Raw genomic sequence first — 23412 nt, forward strand, 5'->3', positions numbered from 1 at the left:
TGACCCCGAGAGGGACAAGCGGTAGAAAATGGATGGATTCACTGAAGTGGCTGGACATGACAGACTTTGGGGTGATTTTTTTTTTTTTTTTACTTGATTTTTGATTTGTATTTTTTAAGAATCACTTTTTTTGTACACCCCTACTTATTTCTACCTTAAAAAAACTACTAATTTCTAGATATACAAATCTTGACATAGGATGACTTATCAAGTAAGATCAACTAGCGGTATTGACAGATAATTTCACTAGTTTTTAGTATATTTTTTTCCTAAAATCTAGTTTTCATTTATACTTTGTCAGCTCTTTTTTTGTTTCTGTGCATTTGTGCACAAAAAAAAAATCACTTTTTAAAGAAACTCATATTTCACGTGAACAATTTAGTTGAATCTGTTTTGTTGATTATTATACAAATACCGTATTTTACGAACTATAAGTCGCAGTTTTTTTCATAGTTTGGCCGGGCTCCAGTGCGATTTATATATGTTTTTTTCCTTCTTTATTATGCATTTTCGGCAGGTGCGACTTATACTCCGGTGCGACTTATACTCTGAAAAATACAGTAAGTTTAAGTCGCACCGGAGTATAAGTCGCACCTGCCGAAAATGCATAATAAAAAAGAAAAAAAACATATAAGTCGCACTGGAGCCCGGCCAAACTATGAAAAAAAACTGCGACTTATAGTCCAAAAAATACGGTACTTAAACGAAAATTGGTTTTGTTTGATAACATTTTACCCAAACATTTACTAAAGTCCCACGACCTCGAGAGGGACAAGCGGTAGAAATTGGATGGATTTACTAAAGTGGCTGGACAGGACAGGACAGATTTGGGGGGATTTACATTTATTTGTATTTCTTAAGAATCGTTACAAATAAGAATCACAAAATTCATTCGAAAACAGATTTTTTTTAACACCCCTACTTATTTCTAGTTTAAAAATCCTGCTAATGAGGATTAATTGTGTTGGGAACTGAATTGCTTTCTTTCATTTAACTATTTCGTCATTTTTTTAATACTAAACTTACTAAAATGCATAATGTCACAACATAAGCTGCAAAAACCACCATGTATCCCACCGGGCATCATGCAACTGGTGATTTTACTGTTTGGGTATATGTATAATAATCAACAAAACAGATTCAACTAAATTGTTCACGTGAAATATGTTTTTTTGTTTTTTTTTTATTTGGGTTTTTTAAGAATCATTACAAATAAGAATCACGATTCATTCGGGAAAAAAAAAAAAAAAAAAGTTTACACCCCTACCTATTTCTAGCTTAAAAATCCTACTAATTTATAGATATGCAAATCTTGATATAGGATGTCTTATCAAGTAAGATCAACTAGCGGTATTGACGGATAATTTCACTAGTTTTTAGTATATTTTTTTCCTAAAATTATTTGTTTTCATTTATACTTTGCCAGCTTTTTTTTTTCTTGCTTTTTTTGCGCATGTGTGCACACAAAAAAATCACTTTTTTAGAAACTCATATTCCATGTGAACAATTTAGTTTAATCTGTTTTGTTGATTATTATACATATACCCAAACAGTAAAATCACCAGTTGCATGATGCCCGGTGGGATACGTGGTGGTTTTTTGCAGCTTATACTGTGACATTATGCATTTGAGTAAGTTTAGTATAAAAAAAAAAAAACTCAATAGTTAAATGGAAGAAAGCAATTAAGTTCCCAAAACAATTAATCCTCATTATACCATGCTACGTCCCCCTCACTAGTTTGGTAAAACTGCAAGTCAATGTTTACCAACTTGTACTTTTTGTGGACGTCAAAAGTTTACCCAGGGAGCCAAAACGTGCCATTTAGAGAATGAATAAGAAAAGAAACTTACTTGAAAGCGAGTGAAAGGTATGAGACGACCCCCCCAAAAAAGGGGGAAAAGGTTTAAAATCCGTGGGCTATTCTTTGTAGAGGATCGGTGGTATTCCTTCAAGAAAAGCGATCGTGTCCATCCTTCCTGGGAGAAAAACGCGTTTTTTTATTCCACTTTTAGCGAGGCGGGGAAGTCAATAAGATGAAGAGTCTGGCGGAGATAAACATGTATTATTATTGTTGTTATTTCCTTCTCTGAATCAGACGCTGCGGGGCAGAAGAAACGTGGAAAGTACAAAAAAAAAAAAACACACACGGTAATCCGCGCGCGACACCGCCGCGCCTGGATCACCGAATGTCTCCTTTTTCTGCTTCTGTCGTTATCTCCACGTCGCAGGTTTGGATTCTTTTCTTCCCAAATCCACCTCGTACGGACGGACTGGGGGTTGGGAGACAAGAGTCAAACGCTCCCCTTTCCGCCCTCCGCCTCCTTCTCCTCCTACTCTCCCTGCGAGACAGGAGGCAAATACGGAGTCCGGTGCTGCGTTCAAGGACGCCTCAGAAACCTCGGCTTCTCTTTATAAAGACCGGAGACAAACACCAATTTACTAATTATATACCGGTTTCTTTACTTCCACAATGTTCTAAAACCATTGAAAAACTGTTCAATAACGGATTAGAGAGTTTCACAAACAAACATAGAATACTTGCTTAGTAGCTAAGAGTAATTTATGATTTAAAGAAAAGAGGTGGGATTAAATAAGTGTAAACTTCTTCGCACTCCAATTCAAATATGTACAAAAAAAAGAAAAAAAAAGAAAGAAAGAAAGTAAATTGCTCATTTTGTTTATTTTTTTCGTTATTTATTCTCCATTGTTTTAATTTTGATATAATGGCTGTTAAGGCAATAGCACTTTATTGCAGTGGTTCTCAACCTTTTTTCAGTGATGTACCCCCTGTGAACATTTATGTAATTCAAGTACCCCCTAATCAGAGCAAAGCATTTTTGGTTGAAAAAAAGAGATAAGGAAGTAAAATACAGCACTATGTCATCAGTTTCTGATTTATTAAATTGTATAACAATGCAAAATATTGCTCATTTGTAGTGGTCTTTCTTGAACTATTTGGAATAGAAGATATAAAAATAACTAAAAACGTGTTGAAAAATAAACAAGTGATTCAATTATAAATAAAGATTTCTACACATAGAAGTAATCATCAACTTAAAGTGCCCTCTTTGGGGATTGTAATAAAGATCCATCTGGATTCATGAACTTAATTCTAAACATTTATTTTGTTGAAGTATTATTCAATAAATACATCTATAAAGGATTTTTGAATTGTTGCTATTTTTAGAATATTTTAAAAAAAATCTCACGTACTCCTTGGCATACCTTCAAGTACCCCCAGGTGAGAACCACTGCTTTATTGGATCAGGCTTGCTCTTGGTTTTTTTTGCATATTTGGAATAAAAAAAAAAAAATCAATATCAATATATATTAGAGATGTCCGATAATGGCTTTTTTGCCGATATTCCGATATTGTCCAACTCTTAATTACCGATTCCGATATCAACCGATACCGATATATACAGTCGTGGAATTAACACATTATTATGCATAATTTTGTTGTGATGCCCCGCTGGATGCATTAAACAATGTAACAAGGTTTTCCAAAATAAATCAACTCAAGTTATGGAAAAAAAAAATGCCAACATGGCACTGCCATATTTATTATTGAAGTCACAAAGTGCATTCTTTTTTTAACATGCCTCAAAACAGCAGTTTGGAATTTGGGACATGCTCTCCCTGAGAGAGCATGAGGAGGTTGAGGTGGGCGGGATGCGGGATTGGGGGGGACAGGGGTAGGTGGTAGCGGGGTATAGCGTAACGATATTATAGCGTCCCGGAAGAGTTAGTGCTGCAAGGGGTTCTGGGTATTTGTTCTGTTGTGTTTATGTTGTGTTACGGTGCGGATGTTCTCCCGAAATGTGTTTGTCATTCTTGTTTGGTGTGGGTTCACAGTGTGGCGCATATTTGTAACAGTGTTAACGTTGTTTATACGGCCACCCTCAGTGTGACCTGTATGGCTATTGACCAAGTATGAATTGCATTCACTTGTGTGTGTGAAAAGCCGTAGATATTATGTGATTGGGCCGGCACGCAAAGGCAGTGCCTTTAAAGTTTATTGGCACTCTGTACTTCTCCCTACGTCCGTGTACCACTCTGTACAGCGGCGTTTTAAAAAGTCATACATTTTACAAAATAAAACAGATACTGATCATTCCCGATATTACATTTTAAAGCATTTATCGGCCGATAATATCGGCAGTCCGATATTATCGGACATCCCTAATATATATCCATCCCATCCATCCATGTTCTACCACTTGTCCCTTTTGGGGTTGTGGGGGGTGCTGGAGCCTATCTCAGCTGCATTCGGGCGGAAGGCGGGGTACACCCTGGACAAGTCGCCACCTCATCGCAGGGCCAACACAGATAGACAGACAACATTCACACACTAGGGCCAATTTAGTGTTGCCAATCAACCTATCCCCAGGTGCATGTTTTTGGTGGTGGGAGGAAGCCGGAGTACCCGGAGGGAACCCATGCAGTCACGGGGAGAACATGCAAACTCCACACAGAAAGATCTCGAGCCTGGGATTGAACTCAGGACTACTCAGGACCTTCATATTGTGAGGCAGATGCACTAACCCCTGTTCCACCATGCTGCCTCAATATACATCAATATCAATATAAATATATCAAAAAACCAATATGGATACAGAGCTAATGTTTCAACTTCGACTTTAATAGAAATTTCAGAAGAAATTACTAATGCAATAGATAGTAAAAAAATGTGCGGCAGCAGTGTTGATGGCTCTAACTAATGCATTTTTGACACAATTAATCACAATATTTTAATCAAAAAACTAGAACAGTATGGCATTAAACTAGATTAGAAGTTATTTAACGAACAGGAAACAATATGTGATGCTAGGCGAACACACGTCTACAATGCTGAATATATCCTGTGGTGTACCTCAGGGATCAATACGAGGACCAAAATTGTTCAATCTTCATATAAATGACATTTGTAAAGTCACAAAAGATTTAAAATTAATATTATTTGCGGATGATACGACAGCGTGTTGTTCAGGAGAGAACACACAGAAGCTAATACAAATAATAACAGAAAAAATAAACAAATTAAAAAGATGGTTTGACAAAAACAGACTATCTTGGAATCTCAATAAAACTAAAATAATGCTATTTGGTAACAGTAGAAGAGAAAGTCAAACACAAATACAAATAGACAGAATATAAATTATAAAAATAAAAGAAACTAGATTTTTGGGTGTAATAATAGATGATAAAATGAACTGGGAATCTCATATAAAAAATATACAGGATAAAGTAGCAAGAAACATGTCAATAATGAATAATGCAAAACATGTTCTAGACCAAAAATCACTTCACATTCTCTCCTGCTCGCTTGTGTTACCATATCTGAGTTATTGTGTAGAAATATGGGGGACCAACTACAAATGTGCGCTTCATTCACTAACTGTGTTACAAAAAAGATCAGTTAGAATAATACATAATGTTGGGTATAGGGAACATACAAACCCTTTATTTATTAAATCACAATTATTGAAATTCAACGATTTGGTGCATTTGCAAACAGCAAAAATGATGTACAAAGTAAACTATAACCTGCTACCCAAGAATGTACAACAATTCTTCTCAACAAAAGAGGAAAAATATAACCTTAGAGGAAAATCTATTTTAAAATATTTATATGCTCGAACAACACTTAAAACCTTTAGTATATCAGTATGTGGAATTAAATTATGGAATGGATTAACCAAAGAAATCAAACAAAGCACCAATATGATTCACTTTAAGAGACTGTTCAAACTACAAGTGTTCACAAAGTACACAGAACAAGAGTTATGATGAACATCTTGAACCTTTTTTTTTTCTTTCTTTCTTTTTATTGAGACAGCTGATTTATGTATTTAATGTATGCTTACTGTGGTATATTATTTATTTAGTATTTATTTGTTCACTGTTCTGTTACAGAGAACAAAGAAATTGGATACAATTGCTATGGTATGAAAAGAGGTAGATTAAATAAGCTCTGCTTCTTCCTACTCCTTTTCGGATGTGCTCTAATGAAACAACTGGAATTGTGTGATGCGTTACATTGTATCGTATGCATGTTCCAAATAAACTGAAACTGAACTGAACACATGATACAAGTGCCTATATTAACTTTATTAGCCTACTATCAAAATGACTATGTGTCGCAGGCTGACGCAAATCTTTGCTGACAGAAATGTTGAAATGTAATATTTATTCTACACATTTTTACAACATTGGAAAACATTAGTAAATCAGAGGCTTCTCAGAGGGTGAGATAACTCCTGAAAATGACTGACTTTTAATGGCCAAAGGTATAAATGTGTGTGTCCAAGTTAAAGGAAACAACAGGCTGTCTTCTTCTAATGGATTTATTACAATCTATGCAAGCTGCGTAATGTTTGCTGTGGTCTGGAACAACATGGCACACAAACAACTATGCAGGCAACATTACATACAGATAATGTGTCATGAAACATGCAAATATAAATTAAATACACAGAGGACATAGGAAATTAAATGAGCTCAAATATACCTACAAGTGAGGCACAATGAAGCAATATGTACATGCAGCTAGCCTAAATAGCATGTTAGCATTGATTAGCTTGCAGTCATGCACTGATCAAATAAGCCTGATTAGCACTCCACACAAGTCAATAACATCAACAAAGCTCTCACCTTTGTGCATTCACGCACAGCATAAAACGTTTGGTGGCCAAAATGAGACAAAGCAGGAGTTGCATAAAACATATCTTTCTCTGGCATTGTTGAATAAAGTTGTACATGTAAACAAACTACGGTGAGTTCAAGGACCGCCAAAATTAGGAGGAAAAAACGGCGCTCGCCAAATACTGTGATCAGAGGATCATGTTTAATATAAACAGTGGGATTTCTAACAATTAGGGAGGTTTGTGTCATGTTGTCCTCCTACAGAAAGCAAATTAAAACAAAAATATATTTTCTCCCCCCATCTTTTTCTATTTTCTTAACCTTTTTGACCATGGGGCCCAACTTTTCCACTACAGAGGGGCCCAGAGCCCACTGAATGAGTAAGCTTACTCTTAATATGAGTTGTTTTGAATAATCATATGTCAAATGTTTTGAAATTGTGTGTTAATCACACAGACTATTTATTTAACACAAAAACCTTAGGCTTAGGTCAGGCTGATTGGAAAAATAAACATACTGCATAAGAAGTGACTCATAACTAACTAACGAAAAATAAATATAAATAAATAAATACTGGGAGGGATGCATGGATGGAAATACAGTGTGTGTACATACAGTTATGTCGTGCTAAAATAAGTCAACTAAATTAACAATGAATGTTTGTGATTCATTTTTAATGGGGATTTGTTATATATTGTATATACAATATAATAATATAATATATCAGTGTATATTATATACTGTATATATAATATGTAAATATTACATAAATGTTATATTTTATATTGCTACTATGGTACATTTATTGTTTACTTTATACTTATTGTTTTCACCGTCTTTTTGTGTCCTTGTGTGCACAATCCTTTCCATCCTTATCCTTTCCATCTTTTGTAACTGAGCTACTGTGTGGAACAATTTCCCTTGTGGATCAATAAAGCTTATTTAAGTCTAAGTCTCAGTCCAACCACTTTAGTCTTAATTTTTGCGCTTAAGAAAACGACTCTATGACTTTAGCTCCAGTGTTGTTGTTTGATATTCTCATTACCGGTACTGCCACAAGTGGTGGAAAAGTGTATAACAACTGAGTACTTCTGTGGCCCATGCGGACCACAACTGAGAAACAGATACTTTTTGGCTCTCGGCCCTATGGTTGAGAAACACTTGTCAAAGGAAGTGTTTTTTTACCTCAACAGTTCCGGGAAAAAAACCCCAAAAAAATCAGCAAAGTTAAATTGACTTAAAAAGATGGAGAAATACTATTTCCAGCATGTACCAAGAGGTCAGTATTTGCTTAGCTGGGGTTTTCCCACATTTCCTCATCCAATGTAATGAGTTAGGACCTGCCCTTCTTTTTGAAATATGTTTTCTCTGGAGCATCTTCTGTGGAGCTGACTGCTCTGTTTGTTTTGCAAACTCAAAATGTATGTTTTTTTGTTTTCATGAAGGTAAAATAGCAAAGCAAAACGTTATGTAATGTTTCGCAAAATTCAAGAGTACACATTTTTTGCGGCAATTTTTTGTTTTGGTCCATTTTAAATGGTATCTATCGGTTCGGCTGAATGTTACTTTCAGGAATTACCACAGGGAGGACTTTGGACTTTGACTTCTGCAAGACACACTAACTTACATAGTGGGAAAAGTATGCGGAAATATTAACTAGACTGTTAAAAAATACAATCCATTCTAAATATATGTATTCTAAATATATGTAAAACAATTATAATATACTAGGTAGTAGCAGGTAGTGTTGTTTTGATATTTTTCACACGCATCTTGTTTTGAGGGTTAAATTGTAGTCTCATACAAGCATTATAGAGCAGGGGTGTCAAACTTGTTTTCATTGAGGGCCACATTGCAGTTTTGGCCGGCCCCTTGTAACACTAATAAACAAACCATAAATGTATAAGGAGTTATTGTCACACACTTGCCTATACATTTGATTAGTACATGTATATTTTACCTACATTGTAAGAAAAAAAAAAATTCTGTGGATTTTTGCAGTCAAAAAAAAATCGCAGAATTTTACCATAAAATTTACGGTAAAATAGTCACATTGTATTTCACTGTAAAATTCTGGTGATTGAGGTGCCAGTTTTTTGTTACAAAATATGGTTGCTGTTTTCACAGTGTATTAGGATTAGGAACAGGATTATGAAGACTGAGCTGTTTTTTTTATTTATATATATATATATATATATATATATATATATATATATATATATATATATATATATATTAGGGTTGTGGGGAAAAAATCAATTCGAATTTGAATCGCGATTCTCACGTTGTGCGATTCAGAATCGTGTCTCATTTTTAAAAAATAGATTTTTTTTTTTTATTTAGATTTTTTTTTCATTTTTTTATTTATTCAAAAACATTTTTTTTTTTAATTCATCAATTCAATAAAACAATACACAGCAATACCATAACAATGCAATCCAATTCCAAAACCGACCCAGCAACACTCATGTCATGTCTGTGTAATCATGTTTTGTTTTAGTCATGTTCGGTTTTGTTTTTGGACTTTTTGTGCACTTTAGTTTACGTCACCATAGCAACCATTAGTTTTCACCTGTCACGTCACGCACCTGTTTCACGTTTTGAGTCACGCACCTGTTTTCACTAATCATGTCTGTAGTATTTAAGTTCATTGTTTTCAGTTTGTCTGTCTGGCATCCCGCATTTATGCTTCTGCACACTCTCCACACACCCTTAAGACCCTTGCTGCTCTTTTTTCATGCCGGTTTCTCGTCCAAGTAAGTTTTCTTTATTCATGCCATAGTTTGCAAGTTTTGTTTAATTGTTCATAGTTTCTGCCTTTGTGCAAGTTTTGTGTTTATAGTCAAGTTTTGTACTTCCGCCCCTGTGCGCGCCTTTTGTTTGATCCTTTTTTTTTTTTGTAGTTATAGTGTTTAAATAAATCATGTACTCCCCTTCACGCCACGTATGGTCCAAATCTTTTGCACCTCGGGAGAACAAACCACGCCACAGTCCCAGTCGTGACAACTCAGAACTGCAATAAACAGAGCAATTGAGAGGAGACACAAACACGACACAGAACAAACCAAAAGTAGTGAAAAAAAAATGAATATTATCAACAATAGTATCAATATTACCGGTAGTTACAATTTCAACATAGCAGTGATTAAAAATCCCTCATTGACATTCATTAGGCATTTATAAAAAACAAACAAAAAAAACAATAGTGTCACAGTGGCTTACACTTGCATCACATCTCATAAGCTTGACAACACACTGTGTCCAATATTTTCACAAAGATAAAATAAGTCATATTTTTGGTTCATTTAATAGTTAAAACAAATTTACATTAATGCAATCAGTTGATAAAACATTGTCCTTTACAATTATAAAAGCTTTTTACAAAAATCTACTACTCTGCTTGCATGTCAGCAGACTGGGGTAGATCCTGCTGAAATCCTATGTATTGAATGAATAGAGAATCCTTTTGAATCGGGAAAATATCGTTTTTGAATCGAGAATCGCGTTGAATCGAAAAAAATCGACTTTGAATGGAATCGTGTCCCCAAGAATCGATATTGAATCGAATCGTGGGACACCCAAAGATTTGCAGCCCTAATATATATATTGTAATGTTTACAGTGTGCAATTTGATGGATAACTTGCTTCGAAATCATAGGTCAAGCAGATATTTATGTAGTATTTCTCTCCAAAAATGTATGGTACTACATACCTGCCAACTACTCCGGTTTTCCCGTAATTAGTACGGTTTTCATCAACCTATTCCGGGTTACGGTTGCAGTGATAAAAAATACGGTTTTCATTAATTAAAAAAAAAATTTTTTTTTAAAGTTTTATTCACAAAATCGTGTAACAACAATGACAATCGACACTGCTTCCCGTAACTTCCTATCGAGCCATTCCGAATGCCATGCGCGAGGCTATTTATAGCACCGCTGCCAAGCACGAGGCCATTGTTTCCAAACGAGCGAACGATCATGGAATCAGCCGGAGAAAAATCGCATACGAGTCTTAAACTGTTGGGTTTCCTCTGTCTTCATTCATCTTCAATGAATACTCCAGTTGTATATATATGAAGTATGATGGTTTATTTTAAGGATGGTTCAGTACAATGCCTCACAGCACCAGGAAACAAAACATCGGTAACTGTGGAAAATAGAACACACCTCCATTGAACTTTTCTGTGTGTATCTCATATTCTCTCGCGCGAAGTGAACCGGAAAAGATCACGTGACGATAGCACGGATGAACCTGCACTACCGTATATAACCTATTGGAGGCGCATAACAACAACAGCAAGCCTTTCTTCTCATGATACACAGAAACAGCATTAATAACAATGAGATCACATTTACTCAACATAAACCGAAAAGAAAACTGCAGTCATTCCGTGAAGAATATTCAAAAGCCTATCCGGGAATAATTATCCCTTCCAAAAAGGGTGAAAACTACGCGAATTGCACCTTGTGCAGACAAGATTTTTCGATCGGACACGGAGGAATTAGCGATGTAAAAGACCACGTTGGGACAAAAAAACACAAGTCTAATGCCGTTGCTCGCGATACAAGTGGAAAACTTTCAACGTTTTTCGTCGCCCAAACAGATTCTTTGGATGTGATAAATGCCGAAGTTTTATTTACGGAGGCAATAATTGAGCAAACAAAAAGGTAATGACACCAATGTTATCTATTGGAATTGTTTAGTACTGTTATACTGTTAAAAGTGTTTATACTATTTATGCTTTCAAGTCCAAGTTGAAGAAATCTTGTTAAATGTTGACAGCATAACTACCAAAATACAGAAGTATGTCCTTAATATTTTTGCAGTGCTATTTCTGTTGAAAAGTTAAAATGATTACATTAGAGATGTGATGTGCCACTTTTCAAGTGTCTGATGGCTTAAATTAATTTTCATTAATTTTTCATATTTTGAATTCTTTTGAAAGGCTTACAAAAAAACTACATTTGAATTGTAATTCCATGCTATTGACAGGACTATTAATTTTAATGAAGTTAGCTTACCATGTTTACAGTATGATAATTGTGATAGAAATGTGAATTTTAGGCACAGAATATTTTTTACAATTGAACAAGGCAGTAGATTATACAAAGTTAATAATGACACCAATTTTTTTTTAATGGAATTGTTTAGTACTGTTTTACCATTTGTTTACTGTAAAAAGTGTTTATACTGTTTATACTTTCAATTAACAAATTGAAGTCTTGTGAAAGGTTGACAGGATAACTGGCATTAACTGTCAAAATAATTTCAAACTATTGAAGTTAGCTTACAGAATAAACATGTCAATCAACCCATATGATTTTTGCTGTAATATTTTTGTTTTGAAAAGTCACTGTGACTGATAGAAAAGTGATGGTTTTAGCAACATTTTAACCTGTCTGAATGCTAATAATCATTTTGCGTCGGGGGGCGAAGGAACCCCCCACCAGGACTTTGTCCTGGACCTACCGGGGCCTGCGGCCCTTGGACCCTGGCTACTAGGTTTTTCTGATTTCAAAAGTTGGCAGGTATGGTACTATAATATTTGTTGTATTATTAGATAGATAAAGTTTCAACTTTATATAATTGCATGCAATGCATGTTTTTTTTTTTTCTGTCAAAATAGAAATAGAAATAAATATAAAATACTTTATTAATGCATATTATTTCCAGGCTTTCACAGGCCATTCAAAATGATGTGGCGGGCCAGATCAGGCCCCCGGGTCCCGCCGGATCTTAAATTTGACACCATACTTATCCAAATATTATACAGCATGTACTATTTTATTCCATTACATTGTGCAAAAAAAAAAAAAAAATCATGACTCATTTAAGATGAAATACAATACCAAAAAATTTTTAAAAAAAATGACAGGTTATACAATAGAATACGCCTTTTAGTACCGCAATGGGGAAATTCCAAGTTTCACATTATGTTGAAATATGTTTATAATAAAGTTCAGATAAAGTTCTTTTTTTTTTTTTTTTTTGCAGAAAAGAAACAAGCTATACAGTATGGCTCTCAGGCGTGTAATTAAGTTAAGGCAAAATTATAGGTTCTCATATGCACGCTGAAAAAGATAAAGGGGCAGCTTGTTCTGCAATGATATAACAGTCCATGCAGTCATTTGGACTTCATCAATGAATATAGATATATTATTGATTTCAAAGGTCACTCCCAGCTCTCTTATTTGTACTTGCTTATAATTCTAAAAAGAAATTGCCAGAAATGAACCCCCTATTTATTTGTAATTCACCGTGAAGTCAGATTTTCAGTTGTAGCAATAAATAAAACACATTTATCTCATCTTCATAAAGCTGACTTAGAGGTGAGAATGACTTTCAGGATGACTTCTTTCAGCTGCCTTCACTTTTGAGAGGCAACAGAGCAGTGGCAATGTGACATTTGCGAACGACACAAGCCTTTTTAGCAGCCCTTTTAAGTGAACGCTGAAAACTGATTCCCAGTTGGGAATTTGTGAGCCATTATTATATGAAAAGTGCCCAAACTGCCAGTCCCTCTATTGTACCAGGGAGGAGGAAATATTAGCGCTGGTATAGTTTTGCATTCAGATTTTTATTATGTGCACTTTTTTTATTCTTGTCGTATTTACTTGCATTACTAACATATGTATATTTAAGTCTTATTTGTATTTATCACTGCAACTGTACATTTTTGTATGGTGCCAAAATGTATTTAGTCAGGAAAAAAAAATATATATATATTTAATTGTCAAAACATTGGGATGTGGACATTATAACAAGCAAAATTAAATTATGTTGACATTTTTGAACAGTGAATATTTGTGCAATATTAATTTGAATTATTCTGATCTAAATCTTGTAATTGCTACGAGGAATAGTTTCCTTGATACCTAACACAATATAACAACGAGCCAGTCTTGAAAACAGTTTTTTGAAAGGAACAGCTTCCTTAAAAGAGCCATGAATCCCATCTCTACAGAGCAGCTCTGATTGGCCGCTTAAATTTGAATTGAACCAATAAGAATGAGGGAGAGGTGGGGAGACTTTCATCACATGATCACAGACTCAGCCTCCACTCATCAGTTTGTCCTGAAATGTTTTAGTGTACGGATTATGTTTTTATAATAGAAGTAGTTTAAGTGGTATTTATGGTTGAAATGATTCATTTACCACCAATGCATTCAATTCATAATGTGAAAAAAGTAACACAGCCAACAACAAAGATCCTTAATAGGACGCTCAGGATGAGCAAAAAAAAACCCAAAACAAACTATATATATATATATATATATATATAATTTTTTTTTTTTTTGGAAATTGAAATTAATAATGATTAAACAAAAAAATAAATAATAATAATACACACACACACACACACACACACACACACACACACACACACACACACACACATATATATATATATATATATATATATATATATATATATATATATATATATATATATATATATATATATATATATATATATATATATATATATATATATTATATAATATATATATATATATATATATATACACATATATATATATATATATATATATATATATATATATATATAGTGTGTGTGTGTGTGTACATACTGTACATATAGTTGGATAAGCTGAAAAAAATTAATGAATACATATAAAAAATGTTTTATTAAACTAATAAATATAAAAATATTTAAAAGTAAGAACAATTTCCCCCAAAAATGATAAAATACATACCACCAATGCATATCATTCATAAATGAATTGTTTTTATTAAACAAATAAAAATAATAATAATATATAAGGTATTATAATGTATAATAATAATAAATAAACATTATATATATATATATATATATATATATATCAGGATAAGCTAAAAAAAAATAATGGATACTTTTTTGAATTACATTAATACATCAATAAAAATTTAATAATAATAATTTTAAATGATTTCATTTTAAAAATAATATATATATACATATATATATATACATATATATATATATATATATATATATATATATATATTAATTTTAATTGTTTTTATTTACATCACCAATGTGATTAAGTGACACAGCCTACGACCAAGTTCCTTAATGCAACACTCAACATAAGCTGAAATATATACATTAAAAAAATAAAAAATAATGAATAATAATAATAATAACTATAAAAAATTCAACCTGAAACTGTTTAAATAAAATGTTAAAATTATGAATTTACCACCAATATATACAATTCAAAATGTTGAAAAAAAAAAAAAAGGTTGAGTAGCACAGCCCGACAATGAAACACTTAAGATAAGCTGAAACATAACTGTGTACATTAAAAAATAAATAACTAATAATAGTAAAAAAATTCAAATCTAAGAATTTCAATTAAATATTAAAATTATTGGTTTACCACCAACGTATACGATTCTAAATGTAGAAAAATAAAGATAATAACATTATTTATTAATGATTAATTTACCATCAATGTATACAATTTTGAATGTGGAAAACAACGTTTAGCACAGCCTATGACAAAGTTTCTTCATGAAACACTTAAAATTAGCTGAAACATAATTATATACATTAAAAAAGTAAATAAATAATAATATTAATGAAATTGAAATGTAAAAAGATTTCAATAAAATGTTAAAATTATTAATTTACCATTAACTACATATGTGGAAAAGACGGTTGAGTAGCACAGCCTGCGACAAAGTTGTAATGGAACACTCAAGATGAGCTACAGGACAATCGCGGGGAGAAAAAGAAATGCATTAGACAGTCTGTAAAGGGAGCCACAATTTATGGGCGCATTAAATGAGAGGCCCATTGGAAGGGAGTGTATGGCAATATATTTTGTGTGAACTTTGCGGGGAATGCGGGGAGTAACGAATGGGAAGAGGCCACTCTTTGCTGCTTGTTGGCAGGAAGCCATTGTGAGCCCCGAGCAGTCCTCCACCGTCCTCTCTCTGCTCTTTATTCAAAACCCACGTGCACCACACCAGGTGTAAAAAGGAAAGTGAGGGGCTCTAATAAATTGATCTACTTAGCAAAAAAACAACAACTAAACATCTGTTTATGTTGCACAGGTTCCTCCTTTGGCTTGTTATTTACACCACGGTCACTTATTTAATCTGACCCGTAAATCTTATCGTAACCCAGAGCTCTCGCTGTCGTTCCCTTGGTGGTGTGGGCCTTAACATGGTAAATTTCACTCTGGTAGGCAAATGTGCTCAGTGGCCGATGTTAGTGCTTTGGAAGGATAAAAAGAGCACTTACTGCCTGACATGTGCAATCCATAACAGAATAATGAGACTCCTCTACACCGGGAGCTCTCTCTCTCTCTCTCTCTCTCGCTCGCTCCACTTTTTGTTTTGCTTGGGAGTGTTCATAAATGCCATGTAAATGCAAAGAGTGGAAGACGGGGCGAGCGCTCAAGGGAGAGTGTTTAATCGTTCGAGTCGTGTTGCAGATTCGAGTAACAGCATGTTACTGCGGGAAGATGCTTCCACGAGGCCAGTGAAACCTCTGCCTTAGCCTCTGCAGCTGCCGTACCTGGAAGGCGCTCGAGTTAATTCCAAGAACCAGACCAAGGCGGATCAGTTGCAATTTCAGACCCCTTCGGGAACTTTCCATGTTGCGAACATTCATGCAAATTCGACCGATCCTCGCACAATTCGGTCCAGTGCCCGCAACCAGCGTCATTTTCGCCAATGGACTTGGTTGTTAACAGTCTAATACAGGTGTGTCAAACGTACGGCCCGAGGGCCCGATCAGGCCCGCGAATAGGTTTTATCCGGCCTGCGGGATGAGTTTGCTAAGTGGAGATGTCCGATATTGGCTTTTTTGCCGATATCCGATATTCCGATATTGTCCAACTCTTAATTACCGATTCCGATATCAACCGATACCAATACATACAGTCGTGGAATTAACACATTATTATGCCTAATTTTGTTGTGATGCATTAAACCAGTGTTTTTCAACCTTTTTTGAGCAGAGGCACATTTTTTGCGGTGAAAAAATCCGGAGGCACACCACCAGCAGAAATGATTAAAAACGAAACTCAGTTGACAGTAAAAAGTCGTTGTCGCGATTGTTAAAAGTTAAAAAGTTAAAGTACCAATGATTGTCACACACACACTAGGTGTGGCGAGATTATTCTCTGCATTTGACCCATCACCCTTGATCACCCCCTGGCAGGTGAGGGGAGCAGTGGGCAGCAGCGGTGGCCGCGCCCGGGAATCATTTTGGTGATTTAACCCCCAATTCCAACCCTTGATGCTGAGTGCCAAGCAGGGAGGTAATGGGTCCCATTTTTTTATAGTCTTTGGTATGACTCGGCCGGGGTTTGAACTCACAACCTACCGATCTCAGGGCGGACACTCTAACCACTAGGCCACTGAGTAGGATATGACTTTAAACCATAACCAAGCATGCATCACTATAGCTCTTGTCTCAAAGTAGGTGTACTGTCACCACCTGTCACATCACACCCTGACTTATTTTGAGTTTGTTGCTGTTTTCCTGTGTGTAGTGTTTTACTTCTTGTCTTGCGCGTCCATTTTGGTGGCTTTTTCTCTTTTTTTGGTATTTTCCCGGAGCAGTTTCATGTCTTCCCTCGAGCAATATTTCTCGCATCTACTTTGTTTTAGCAATCAATAATATTTCAGTTGTTTTTATCCTTTGTGGGGGACATTGTTGATTGTCATGTCATGTTCGGATGCACTTTATGGACGCCGTCTTTGCTCCACAGCAAGTCTTTGCTGTAGTGCAGCATTCTGTTTTTGTTTACTTTGTAGCCAGTTCAGTTTTAGTTTCGTTCTGCATAGACTTCCCTAAGCTTCAATGCCTTTTCTTCGGGGCACTCACCTTTTGTTTATTTTTGGTTTAAGCATGAGACACCTTTTTACCTGCACACTGCCTCCCGCTGTTTCCGACATCTACAAAGCAATTAGCTACCTGCTGCCACCTACTGATATGGAAGAGTATTACACGGTTACTCTGCCGAGCTCTAGACAGCACCGACACTCAACACATCATTTGCAGACTATAATTACTGGTTTGCAAACAATATTTTTAACCCAAATAGGTGAAATTAGATAATTACCCATGGCACACCAGACTGTATCTCACGGCACACTAGTGTGCCGCGGCACAGTGGTTGAAAAACACTGCATTAAACATTGTAACAAGACTTTCCAAAAATAAATCAACTCAAGTTATGGAAAAAAATGCCAACATGGCACTGCCATATTTATTATTGAAGTCACAAAGTGCATTTTTTTTTTAAGCATGCCTCAAAACAGCAGCTTGGAATTTGGGACATGCTCTCCCTGAGAGAGCATGTCCCAAATTGAGGAGGTTGAGGTGGGCGGGGGAGGGGGGAAGGGGTATATTGTAGCGTCCCAGAAGAGTTAGTGCTGCAAGGGGTTCTGGGTATTTGTTCTATTGTGTTTATGTTGTGTTACGGTGCGGATGTTCTCCGCACCATTTGAAAAAGGAGGATTACCTCCAAATTCTTCAGGACAACCTAAAATCATCAGCCCGGAGGTTGGGTCTCGGGCGCAGTTGGGTGTTCCAACAGGACAATGACCCCAAACACACGTCAAAAGTGGTAAAGGAATGGCTAAATCAGGCTAGAATTAAGGTTTTAAAATGGCCTTCGTGTGGACAATGCTGAAGAAACAAGTCAATTTCAGAAAACCAACACATTTAGCTGAACTGCACCAATTTTGTCAAGAGGAGTGGTCAAAAATTCAACCAGAAGCTTGCCAGAAGCTTGTGGATGGCAACCAACAGCGCCTTATTGCAGTGAAACTTGCCAAGGGACATATAACCAAATATTAACATTGCTGTATGTATACTTTTGACCCAGCAGATTTGGTCACATTTTCAGTAGACCCATAATAAATTCATAAAAGAACCAAACTTCATGAATGTTTTTTGTGACCAACAAGTATGTGCTCCAATCACTCTGTCACACAAAAATAAGAGTTGTAGAAATGATTTGAAACTCAAGACAGCCATGACATTATGTTCTTTACAAGTGTATGTAAACTTTTGATCGCGACTGTATATATATATATATATATATATATATATATATATATATATATATATATATATATATATATATAAAAAGAATAAATAAAAAAAAAAAATATATAACATGGGGAGGAGATCTTGCCCCAAGTGGAGGAGTTCAAGTACCTCGGAGTCTTGTTCACGAGTGAGGGAAGAGTGTATCGTGAGATCGACAGGCGGATCGGTGCGGCGTCTTCAGTAATGCGGACGCTGTATCGGTCCGTTGTGGTGAAGAAGGAGCTGAGCCGGAAGGCAAAGCTCTCAATTTACCGGTCGATCTACATTCCCATCCTCACCTATGGTCATGAGCTTTGGGTTATGACCGAAAGGACAAGATCACGGGTACAAGCGGCCGAAATGAGTTTCCTCCGCCGGGTGGCGGGGCTCTCCCTTAGAGATAGGGTGAGAAGCTCTGCCATCTGGGAGGAGCTCAAAGTAAAGCCAGTGCTCCTCCACATCGAGAGGAGCCAGATGAGGTGGTTCGGGCATCTGGTCAGGATGCCACCCGAACGCCTCCCTAGGGAGGTGTTTAGGGCACGTCCGACCGGTAGGAGGCCGCGGGGAAGACCCAGGACACGTCGGGAAGACTATGTCTCCCGGCTGGCCTGGGAACGCCTCGGAGTCCCACAGGAAGAGCTGGACGAAGTGGCTGGGGAGAGGGAAGTCTGGGCTTCCCTGCTTAGGCTGCTGCCCCCGCGACCAAACCTCGGATAAGCGGAAGAAGATGGATGGATGGATGGATGGATATACAGGTAAAAGCCAGTAAATTAGAATATTTTGAAAAACTTGATTTATTTCAGTAATTGCATTCAAAAGGTGTAACTTGTACATTATATTTATTCATTGCACACAGACTGATGCATTCAAATGTTTATTTCATTTAATTTTGATGATTTGAAGTGGCAACAAATGAAAATCCAAAATTCCGTGTGTCACAAAATTAGAATATTACTTAAGGCTAATACAAAAAAGGGATTTTTAGAAATGTTGGCCAACTGAAAAGTATGAAAATGAAAAATATGAGCATGTACAATACTTAATACTTGGTTGGAGCTCCTTTTGCCTCAATTACTGCGTTAATGCGGCGTGGCATGGAGTCGATGAGTTTCTGGCACTGCTCAGGTGTTATGAGAGCCCAGGTTGCTCTGATAGTGGCCTTCAACTCTTCTGCGTTTTTGGGTCTGGCATTCTGCATCTTCCTTTTCACAATACCCCACAGATTTTCTATGGGGCTAAGGTCAGGGGAGTTGGCGGGCCAATTTAGAACAGAAATACCATGGTCCGTGAACCAGGCACGGGTAGATTTTGCGCTGTGTGCAGGCGCCAAGTCCTGTTGGAACTTGAAATCTCCATCTCCATAGAGCAGGTCAGCAGCAGGAAGCATGAAGTGCTCTAAAACTTGCTGGTAGACGGCTGCGTTGACCCTGGATCTCAGGAAACAGAGTGGACCGACACCAGCAGATGACATGGCACCCCAAACCATCACCCAACCATGCAAATTTTGCATTTCCTTTGGAAATCGAGGTCCCAGAGTCTGGAGGAAGACAGGAGAGGCACAGGATCCACGTTGCCTGAAGTCTAGTGTAAAGTTTCCACCATCAGTGATGGTTTGGGGTGCCATGTCATCTGCTGGTGTCGGTCCACTCTGTTTCCTGAGATCCAGGGTCAACGCAGCCGTCTACCAGCAAGTTTTAGAGCACTTCATGCTTCCTGCTGCTGACCTGCTCTATGGAGATGGAGATTTCAAGTTCCAACAGGACTTGGCGCCTGCACACAGCGCAAAATCTACCCGTGCCTGGTTTACGGACCATGGTACGCAGTAATTGAGGCAAAAGGAGCTCCAACCAAGTATTGAGTATTGTACATGCTCATATTTTTCATTTTCATACTTTTCAGTTGGCCAACATTTCTAAAAATCCCTTTTTTGTATTAGCCTTAAGTAATATTCTAATTTTGTGACACACGGAATTTTGGATTTTCATTTGTTGCCACTTCAAATCATCAAAATTAAATGAAATAAACATTTGAATGCATCAGTCTGTGTGCAATGAATAAATATAATGTACAAGTTACACCTTTTGAATGCAATTACTGAAATAAATCAAGTTTTTCAAAATATTCTAATTTACTGGCTTTTACCTGTATAACACTCAAAAGCGCATATTCCAACCACTGAAATACTTTCTATAGTTCAAGACTTACGTTAATTTAAAAACAGTACTGCACGTCATAATGCCGGCTACAGTTTTTGATGTTAAAGACCTAAAACAATTACCGTATTTTTCGGACTATAAGTCGCAGTTTTTTTCATAGTTTATGAAAGTTGCATAATGTTTTTTTCCTTCTTTATTATGCATTTTCGGCAGGTGCGACTTATACTCCGGTGCGACTTATACTCCGAAAAATACGGTATGTAGAATGTCCCGGGGGCCGGGTTGTAAATCTTAATGGGCCACATGTGGCCCGCGGGCCGTATTTTGCCCAGGTCTGATTTGGACCAAAGCACCACCATAACATGTTATGTCCACCACAAAAAAAGTGTTTTAATGTTGAAAAAAAACACTATGAGCACTTTAAATGTGAAATTAGGTGCCACTTTGTTCACATATAAATGAAAATACATATGTTTTACGTTATGCCTTCTACATATCTGCCAATTCGTATTCCCATTCATTGCAAAACTAAGTGTTAAGAGGTCAAGTTGTTGACCCCTTGGTGAACAACCCAAGTGAAGGCAGGTTTGTACTTCACAAAGCTCATCGCTTCTTCCTTTATTGTCCTCCTGCTTCCCGTCCGTTTATCAATGTCACCCATAGGTGATGACTCACAATCACCGCCGATAGCACCGGGTCATCGCTTACTTTGTCTCCGGAGGCGACAACCTGCCTACTGGAAGACATCGCATCACCTCATCCCAAACATAATTAAAACAAATGCGTCAGTCCGCCGCCCTCAAAGGATTATGAAGTTGGATTCCTCTTAAATGCAAGGCATATCCTTATTTTTTGTTTTGCAAATTCACTGTGGGATTTAGTCCTTTAATGCTAAAATGAATCAAATTGACTGTGTGTCGGTTTTAAAAGTGCTCCCCCTCTGGTCAACATATGAAATAACAAGTGTGTGTAAAAATTTGATGTGCTCCCCCTCTGGCCAATACATGTCATAACAAGTGTTTGTAAGAAATTGAAATGTGCCCCATTTGGCCAAAATTTATTAAAAAAAAAAAGATATGTATATAAAAACATACTGTAATAACTTGAAGTAAATACTGAAGATTAAAAACCAATTACAAAAAAAAAAAAAAGCAGTCTTTTCCTCACAATGTGTCGGCTTTTTTCTTATAAAATTGGCTCACAGGTGGTCTCCACACACACACACACACACACACACACACACACACACACACACACACACACACACACACACACACACACACACACACACACACACACACACACACACACACACACACACGCAATCGTCTTGAGACCTCCAAAAAATACCTCTTTAGGACCACCCTTTCTAGATATATAAAGATTTGTATTTACAACATTAATAATATATGCATACTATGCAAATATAAAAAAAAAGCTTGTGAAAAATGAGTTGGAATTTTACAAGAAAAAGGTCACAATTTCACAGGAAAAACTTAGAATTTTGGCAGTATTATAACAAAAGTCGAATTTTACTCAACGCTAGTCAAAATGTTACAAGAAAAACATTGCGCAAATGTTCAGTTATGATAAAAGTTGGAATTTTACTAAAAAACAGTCGCAATTTCAAAAGAAAAGCTTAAAATGTTGGCAACTTTATGAAAAGAGTTGAAATTTAACTCGACAAAAGTCACAATTTTATAAGAAAACTTTAAAATTTTGCTAACATAAAAATCATCGGAATTTTTACTTGGCAAAATGATGACAAAAGTCATAATTTTACTAAATAAAATTTCACCATTTTACAAGAACAACAAAAAAAATGGCAATATTGTGATAAAAGTAAAAATTTTATATGACAAATTAAAAAGTTAAAACTTTGCATTAAAAAGTAATAATTTTACATAAAAAAAGTAATAATTTTACGAGAAAATATTGCAATATTACATAAACAAAGAATATGAGAAATTGTTCCCAATTTTATAAGAAAAATGCCGACACATTGTGAGAAAAAGACTGCTTTTTTTGTTTTGTTTTTGTTTTTAATCTTCATTATTTACTTCAAGTCATTACAGTATGTCTATATTTACATTTTTATTTTATTTTTTAAATTAATTTTGGCCACTTGTTATGTTGTCCCCACAGGGGGAGCACTTCAAATTTTTTACCCACTTGTTATTTCATATGTTAAAACCGACACACAGGCACTTTGAAAAATCCCTCCTTTTAGGGACCACCCTCATTTTAATAGATTTTACCACCAGGGGTGCAAATGAGACATTCTCTATTAGATGCGATGGTCTTCCTTATTGGGACCATGATTTATGTCATCACTTGTTCACCGGTCCTCATATGGAAGCTACTTTTCCTTGTTGATGTCTCAAGAAGGGTAGAAACACACACACACACACACACACACACACACACACACACACACACACACACACACACACACACACACACACACACACACACACACACACACACACACACACACACACACACACACACACACACACACACACACACACACACACACACACACACAC

At 36.0% G+C, this 23412-nt stretch overlaps 1 protein-coding gene across 1 annotated transcript in view; it reads right to left on the reverse strand.

Annotated features, from left to right (window-relative positions):
- ptprsa (protein tyrosine phosphatase receptor type Sa) overlaps positions 1–8794 on the reverse strand; it is a 476646-nt gene extending 467852 nt beyond the window's left edge. Inside the window, exon 1 of the mRNA XM_072914629.1 lies at positions 1852–8794. The gene's annotated coding sequence lies outside the window, so the exon portion shown is untranslated. The remainder of the gene's footprint in view (positions 1–1851) is intronic.
- Between the last annotated feature and the right edge of the window lie 14618 nt (positions 8795–23412).

This window comes from Nerophis lumbriciformis, linkage group LG14 (assembly GCF_033978685.3).
Source record: "Nerophis lumbriciformis linkage group LG14, RoL_Nlum_v2.1, whole genome shotgun sequence".
Lineage (NCBI taxonomy): Eukaryota > Metazoa > Chordata > Actinopteri > Syngnathiformes > Syngnathidae > Nerophis > Nerophis lumbriciformis.